The 9,127-nt window shown below is 29.8% G+C and overlaps 1 long non-coding RNA gene across 1 annotated transcript; it reads right to left on the reverse strand.

Annotated features, from left to right (window-relative positions):
• Positions 1-997: 997 nt before the first annotated feature.
• LOC132742041 (uncharacterized) lies at positions 998-8,903 on the reverse strand. Its single transcript, XR_009627381.1, has 3 exons — positions 8,791-8,903; positions 1,725-1,807; positions 998-1,033 (listed from the first exon to the last, which is right to left on the reverse strand). It is a non-coding gene; the product is annotated as an uncharacterized LOC132742041 (long non-coding RNA).
• Positions 8,904-9,127: the final 224 nt, after the last annotated feature.

A 9,127-nucleotide genomic window follows, 5' to 3' on the forward strand; every position in this document is an offset into this window, starting at 1 on the left:
CACTTTTTTTACCAATGTAACCAATCTGAAACCACACACTCCCCATTTCCTTGCAATGCATAATTTATCCATAATTTAAGATGCATTTCTCTAAAAAATATCATTTTCTATATAAATCTTATAAAAAATAAGCAAGATTTATAATATATTGCTAAACACAGGCTGCAAAGGTAAAATTTATCAATTTATAAACTGCTTTTTACAAAATTTAAATTTCATTTTTTAATTCTAAATTTATCTTTACAGTTTTAATTCAATAAAATGTGGTGAATCTTTCATGCAAAAGCTCTGTACCCTTGTCCCTGCTTACTGACTCAGTAGCAGACATCTACATTTGAAGGGGAGATAACAATAACAACATATGTCCCAATTTAAAATGTCAAAATTTAAAAATTGAAATAAAATTTAGAATTTTCAAACCTGTCAGTTATCCTTTATTTTCCTGACTTCTTTTCATAAACACATCACTGATGCAAAGTTTCATCCATATCCATCAACCAGTTCCAATTTTTCTTATTTCTTATCTAGGACACGGACCGGTGAATTTTCGTACTATTTGTTCTATAGTAAATCAGTCAAATTTGAGGCTTAATTCTGGATTCCACTGTTCTTGATGAATTATATACTGTCTTCAACTTTAAACATTAACACTATCTAAGTCCAATGAGGCCCAAAATATAATAGGTTAGCCATCTACTTTTTTCAGAAATCTTCATTCTGTTGTAACACTGTTTAAATTCACCTCTTTAAAAACTCCTGACAGCTGGTGGGTAGTACATCTTTAATCCTTCCACCAACAAATGAGTTCCTGGAGAATACACAAAAAATAACTTTTAAAGTCATCATATAACACACAAAAACTACACACATGCAATAAATACACTTTAATTATGACCAATTTAACTAGAGATGACTTAAACTGGGCCATTTCAAAATTTTAAAGAACTACTTTCTAGACTACAACGGGTTGGGTCTAATTCCGTACCGGGTTGAGACATAACAGTGGGTTTATAAAGTCAGGACTGTCAGCTGGCTGAAATATAAACAGTTATAATAATAAGACTGTTCTGTTATAATACAAATTATGTTCAACTTTCATTGCACAACTCAATGTTTGCCAAAATTTGTATGAAAATTTAAAAAAGATGTTCATAAACAATGTTTAATACAAGTATACAAATATCTACTACTTGTTGTTTATTGTATTCCCAACCAAGGCATAATAGGTACCTAATTACATGTATGTAATAACAATAGGTGTCTGTAAGACAGTGGGCTAGACTATTCTCAGTGCTTGACAGTAAGTAAAGGGGCATAACTCTGTAAAAAGGTGACTCAGAGTTGTGTGACCTGTGCTCATCATGTTAGATAATCATCATGTAAGATGAACGAAGTAAACAAGTAGGCGAAGTTTTAACCCATTCCCTTCAGTAGTTTTGGAGATATCAATTTGCACGCAAAAACTTGACCAAAGAGTGACGACAAAGCCTCCACAGATCCTTACAACATGGCGTGTAAAACAGCTCTCCCTATTCTTCAAATAGTCGAGCTAAAAGTGGATGCACAACACCTTTTGTGTGTGTGCTGTATTGTGACGATAAATCTGCTTTGAAAACATAACATCTTCACCTCAGTTACAGGTTAAGTCCTTCTGAATTGAAAAGAAGTTAACCAGTTATTGCACTAAGGTGACGAAATAGTCACTTTAATTGACATCAACTCACCTCTGTTTCTTGAGTAGGTTTACCACCTTTTTCTTTACCTTTTGCCTTATTACCTTTACCTTTAGCGTCTGCAGCCAGGGAAGCTAGAAAATAAGAAAATAATGAGATGTTAAAATATGTTTCCATAGCACCAACTTAACCTGTGTATTATATAAATACTGTACATAATTTTAATAAAAGTTTTTTTTTCTTCTCTGATTTTCTTTACATTTTAACTTTAATATTCCAACTACAATAATAGTCTTAATATTTAAATCCTATATTAATTACTGACTGAATATTCCCAATTAAAAATATGAAAATAATTATGATAATATTTAAAATATTTATTTAAAATAAATGCTTATGAAAGAATAGTCTTTTATTTACATCAACAAGAAATTTATTGTTAAATTAATGTAGATAAATAATGTTAAATTGTAATTATTAAGAAATATCTTTTACTGATTGAAAGAGCTATTGGTAATTGACAGGAAAACAGGCTACATGTCTTTTTATCATTCATATAGATACTATACATGTATATTCATAATTAAGGCCTCTCTTTGGTAGATGTGGTTATATCGCATACTAATAGAAAAATTATAATTGCTGATAAACAAGAAATAATCAAAGTTTGTTTATGGCATTGATGAAAAACACATATATCCAGGAATAATTAGATAATAAAAGATAAATTTTGTATAAAGACCAGTTTGTATATAAATTGTAAAAGTTGTAAAATCATGTTTTTTATTTGAAAAATATTTTAATACAATAAATATTTATTCTACATTTTACATACTATTAAACATATTATAAAGTTCTTATATTGAATATCTTAATTTTACAAATAAATAATATGTAAATACACTTTATATTTTTTACTTTCAGTCACCTTTTGATTTAAAACGAATAACTGCAAAAAGATGCACAATATTAAGTTAATTAATTAGAAACCAAAATATTTTATGAACCATTGCTGACTTTTAAATTTGACTAAAAATTCATTAACATTATATTCAATTTAAACTGTCAATGATAAACAGTGATAGGTTATAAATTCAAATTTGAATAATTTTAACCCTTCTCTCCCTTCATTTCTGTAATGAACACATCCTGCTTTGTATTTTGAACTGTCCATTATGATACTTAAGAGGAGTCTATGATACTTAAGGAGAGTCTAGTATAAAAATTCTAAAGTCCATCATCAGAACCAACAGTACACATTCCATATATACTACATTTAACTATGGTATACAATATACAGCCTGGGTTACCGTGGATGACTTAAGTTGATGCTCAGGCCAGATATCACAAGCCTTAATTATACAGTCATTTTTTTTCTCTCCCAGTTAAAAGCCATACTGACATTATAAATGTCACAGTGGCTTAAGTGGTCAAGAAAAATCTCAGGCTGCCCCTTTTGTGTACTTAGTATTTCTTGCATAGCAGACTGGCGTTTCCGTGTGTTTAACCTATGCCGGAAATTTCATCTGGCATGGGGGTGCCAGATGAGTCGCGTGCTGTTTCATACGCTGTTGTAAGAAAATAGTTACGGCTGTAATGATATAAATTTCCGTTGAAAATAAAGATATAGAATTTAAAATATAATGGAATATTGTAGAATATGCAAGAAAAAACATCTGACATATGTTTGCGGTTCGAATCGGAATATCCGTCCCTCGGTGACGGATATTCCGGTCCGAACCGCAAACATATGTCAGATATTATTAATAATAACAGGCATAAGCAAGGTAGAAACACCAACATTGTGTATTAGCTAGCTTAAGGCAGTCTCTAATATGTTAGGTATAGTGTGATGCTTTACCGTCCAAATGGTAAATTTTATTTATCAAATTTTAATAGCCAGCAACAGTGCATTATGCAAGAAAAAATAGTGTTTTTTGTACGCATAAGTATTTTATTGAGAATAGAGAATAGAAATCTGCTTAGTAAAATACAGAGAAAATACACCAAACATCTAAATAATATATACCCCTACAAATTGGCTACTCAAGATAATTATATAATTTAACCCTTCAGCAACAAATAAATAGGTTAACACAGAAATGTAACACAAATGTACAACACAGGTTTAACAAAAATAATACAAATTTTATCGGAAATGGCAAAATTCATAAGGCAATGAATAGACACTTAAAGGGTCTTAATAAGTTAAAACAGCAGTTACTTACAGGAAATGGAGAAAATATCGATAACAATTTCAAGCAAAGTTTGCAGGGGTTTGAAAGCGGTATGAAAATGCAGGTATAAGCAGCTTTACAGAAAGTGACAAATATGTGTTCCTCAGGGAAATCTAGTTTCAAAATTTATTTACTACAAATGTCTTTAAAATAAATATAATATCTTATTTATTTGTACCGTGTATTTTGATTTTGGTTTTCTACAATTATTTATAATAGGTTGGATTTTTTCATAATAGTCTGAAAGTAGATTGAAACTTTTCTAACTGCCCTTCTTAAAAAAATAACATAATAAAACTTTTTTTCTAAAATTCTTGACCTAATTGAACAAAAAAAGTTATAGAATAAAAAGAAATGTAACAATAATAATTGTAAATAGAAAAAAAAACACCAGTTGAAAAGAAAATTCAGAAGAAACAATCGAAAACAATAAGAAAATATGTAAATTAAGACGAGAAATTTGTCATTTTCTTTGAATGTTCATTTGTTGAGGTTTGAAGAAGGTAATATAGTAGAGAGATAGGGATAATAAAATGTTTGTATAGTATAATTATCTGTCATACCCCTTCTACTAGAACTGCCATTTTGCATATCTGCTTGATGGGTACAAATATATATATGTACATAATAAAACATTGATGTTATAATTATACATTTTAAATAAACAGTCATCTTGAATTTTAATCAAATTTTAATGGCTATTTTTAACAAAGGATAACCTTTTTTTATTTTCCTATTAAACATTATAAATAAGGCTCTTCAGTGAATGCTAATAGGTTAATGCAGATGGCCTGTTGGTCAATGGTGTCTGTAACCTACAAAGGAACACAACCATGCTTCTTTGTATGACAACATTGTAAGGCCTCAAGGTTATAAAACTTTGTCTGCGAGGTGTCTCCGACCTCAAGATTTTCATTGATCAGTGCGCATTCTATGCTTGATTCTGACCAATCAGATCAGATGCTTTTCACTTGTCAAGGGAGGTAAATATTGTAAAAATCAGGAACTATCAGGATACTTATCTATACCTGATATATGGAGATTGAGCTGAGAAAATTTCTTTATAACCTTGGACCCTTGAACATGAAAAGCGAGGGGATGAAAGTTTCATTTGCACAGTTTTTCATTTAGATGTTTTAAAATTAATCAGGCCTACCGGTATTTGATTATATCATTAAACTCTTAACAGACTGCAACATCATACAACATAATACACTCAAAATTAATATTTATAATTTTAACAATTTAAGAACTATCATTAATTGATGAACTGAGTTTTGAACTGAGTTTTTAATACATAATTAAGGATCAGACATGCATTATAATATGAAAAAGACAAAGCCTCAAAGCGAGCTCGATTTTCTTTTACCGTAAGATAGTTTAAAATAATCGTTCAATTTTATTTTACATTTTCCGTTTTAAAATTGTCATTAGGTATTTTATACACTGCTTCCGTTTATTCTGGTTCCTCCTTTCTATTATGGTTTCTAATATAAGTGCGCAGTACACCAGTCTATGCTTCAGTTTTCAATCAGAGTACATCGGCTTTTATCGTTATCTTGTAATTTGAAAAGTTGCGATGTGTCCAATTAGGTATTTCGGACGAAAGTTTTCAAAACCATCACTTAGCAGGTACGGTACTCGCGTTACCGTAAAGCTCGCTTTGCGAGCAGGCCTTTTGGGCCAGCTCGTCGAGCTCGCTATAATTGTCTTCGATTTCCTAGAACATACCGAATGAAATCGCCTATAAGATGGATCACTTATAAGACGGGGTCCTTATTTCGACTAAAAAAACACTTTTTGCCACCCTCTTATCAGATGGCTAGAAATTTTTTTAAAGGAAAAATACTACTGCACCTCAGTTTTTAATTGAAAATTGTTAAAAATTATTAAAATGAATTGACTGATTGGTTGGATGAATAACCTTTTTCAAAAAAACATTTGTAACCTTACAAGACAATCTTAAGTTCTCATTCAAATTTCTAAATTCTAAATATAATATAATTTATTATGTTCAAAAGCTTGGCAAAATAGCAATATAATACTTTTGACTGTTAGAAATTACCCATGACTGGTATATATTATTATCATAATAAAATGATCCCCTTTCTTTGAGTATAAAGGTCTCAAAAGCAAAAAAAAGTAAAGAAAGTCTGGGATAATATAATTTTTGATATATAAGATAAGCAAATTGTGCACTTGTATATGCTGATAAGTGTGAAAATCTATCATTCAAGAGCAATAATAAAAATATTCTTATCAAAAAGCAAGTAAGTCATACTATAGAGTGCTAAGGTTTTTGCGACGGACGCGCCCTCAGGCGCGTTCAGAGCTAAGTCATCTACACATGGGATTTCGTTGGCTACAATCGCGCAATGTGTCCTAAACCAATTAACAGCCCAAGAAATAGTACATGAATTTGATCCTTCAAAACTCCCATACTTTGTCTGGATATCTTAATGTCTTCCATATTTAGCCTTTTCAATTTCAAATTAAGTTATCCAAGTTAAAATATGAACGTATATTATTGATAAAAACGTTGTAGTCCCGTAGTATTATTGCGCAATATGCAAATTACTGCTGAAACGATTTACCGCTGTCGAAAAAGTAGGACAGCAAATTATACTACAATAAAGGTATAACCTCTGAGTTCCAAGACATTATTAGTAGGAAATAAATATTTCTACATTATACAAAACATTATTATTAACAAATCAAAAGTTTTTCGTGATTCTAGGATAACTCGCGCATTAATAAAAGAAAAACTATTTTCGTGACTCATACCGCGGGTTTAGCTGAATATTCAGCAGTTATTAATATATTAGATACAGTACAATGGCTAGTATAAATATCTATTTTTGAAAATGCATGTAAGACACTTTACCGCCATGTAGTCTTTCATGGTAAGGAAGTTATAATATCAGTTCTACTTCCGATTCTTGTGGTTTGTTTACATATTTTACTAGGTCATGATATGAGTTAACCTTCGCTATTCTAAAAATAGATTCTGCTTCACCTGTTCTGATTTTTGGACAGGCGATTAGGAAGTACACATTAAACATGTAATAAATAAACCAGCGGATTGTAATGCAATACTTTTAGAAATGCTATACAATTGTAAGAAGCAAACAAGTTGAAAATGGAATTTAGTGTGAAGTTGAAAAGGACAACTAAACACTGTAGTGCTTAAGTGACATTTAAATTAAAATAAAAACGATGTGCTCTGGCCTCTACATCTTTACCTTGTAAATAAAAAAAATCTAATACTAAATACACTATTAATTGCTGATGATTTTAACCATTTTTTTTTAATGAGACATATCCAAGAGAAATAAAAATACAAATGACTTATATTTTATTGTCTGTATGCCCACTATGATATAACACGAAGCAATTCTAAATAGCATTCTCAAATGTATAATGTATTATGTTTGAAGTTTATTTGCCTGGATTTATTCTAGAAATATTTCGTTGATAGTTTTTTTTTCTATTTACATATCATTTCTTAGAATATATCGATAAGGACACTGATTTACAAGTTTGACCAGAGTTTTTAGGCATAAATTTCGTTCTGTATTTAAGTGCTTGAAAGTAAAAAATCTGAATTATATCAATTTGGGACACAAAATATATTGCTCTACAAATCTCGAACTTGTATGGAACAAATTTTCTCTGTTATATATTTTGTGTTTTGTTTTTGTTTTGTTTTTTTTTTCTAAAAGAAGCCTTAATGTCTCTCCGGTTGCATGTCCGTCGCATTCAGTGCACTTTGATTTTTTGTTTTTGTTTTTATATTTGTTACATTTTTTTCTAAAATCAGATAATAAATCATATTTTAGCCCTTTTATGATGCTGCACTCTCATTTAGACATTTATCGCAGCAGACAGAGTAAACAAGTTTTTTTGTTATTTTTTTAATTTAATTTGTTCATTAACATGTTGTGCCATATTGAATATAAATTTTTGATGTTAGACAGTGATTTTGATATCCAAATGTTAAAAAAACAGTCAACAGAATACAAAAATGATCCAAGACTACACAGATGAGCAGACCGGCTTGTTATGCTTCACTGGTAACATATACAGGGACTATATTATTACCACTGACAGCCCTAGTAGTGCACATTCTCAACTTCATGTACATAAAATGACCTACAATTTATAATTTTTTCTTCGTTTCTTGTGTTGTAAGACTTAAAGGTTAAATGACTACTTTCCAGATAAAAACAAAATGTTTGATTAAAGAAAATCTCATGGCCTTCTTTACATTATTTCTTGCACTTTACGAGGGCGATTTGAAATCTTAAAGAAAAAAATGAAAATTTCTATTTCACACTCTCAAGAAATGGAATATAATTATCTAAGTATGTCAAACATAGAAGTGTTATTTACTATCTACTTTGTGACAAAAATCTCTAACATACAAAATGTGTGCTTAATATAATTCATGAAAATAATCAAATAAAAAAAGTTGGATATTTGTTCTAGGGAGAAAAAAGTAAAAACAAAAAAAACTGTATGTTGAACTAGAACATGCCTATTCAAACATTACAAAGAAGTTTCATATTCTAGAATGATCATTTATTGTCGGAAATGTCTTGCTTTAAAAGCTGAAGCAAAAATGTGCCAAAGTAACATTAGAGCAATTCAGTTAAAGATTTGAAAAAGGTATTAATAATTTGTTCAAACAAGCAAGCTTCATTCTACAATTTTTTATCACAAGAAATTCTAGAAACTAATTTATTTTTTTGGTCATATTCATGGAACTTCTTTTTCTTTTCTATGAAAATTATCTAAAAAAAATAATTAATAAAAATTTAAACAAATAATAAGAAATAATGTTTATAACATAGTCAACCTACGGGAAGGTCACAACTTACCCCCTGAACTGTGACCACCCACGTTTGCTCCGGCACCTAGAGTTGTAAAGGGAGATAACACACACAAGTGATTATACAAAAGCACAGCACACATTGAAAACATTAGGAATTGCTTCCCTTTATTGCATTTTTTTGTGCAAAAATAAAACTTTTTTTATTAAAATGTATAATGTATTTATTCAGAAAACTAATTTAATAGTTAAAAAAGGTTAAGAATTGTTGGTTTATTTAAAATCTAGTATGATGCGTTAAGTCATATGATAAAATAGATCCCACTAACATTGCCATATATTAAATGCTATAATTGTTTTATAAAGCAAACCTATGGCGGGCTTTG

The sequence above is a fragment of the Ruditapes philippinarum genome, unplaced genomic scaffold (assembly GCF_026571515.1).
Source record: "Ruditapes philippinarum isolate M1 unplaced genomic scaffold, ASM2657151v2 ctg2185_1_1_1_1, whole genome shotgun sequence".
NCBI lineage: Eukaryota > Metazoa > Mollusca > Bivalvia > Venerida > Veneridae > Ruditapes > Ruditapes philippinarum.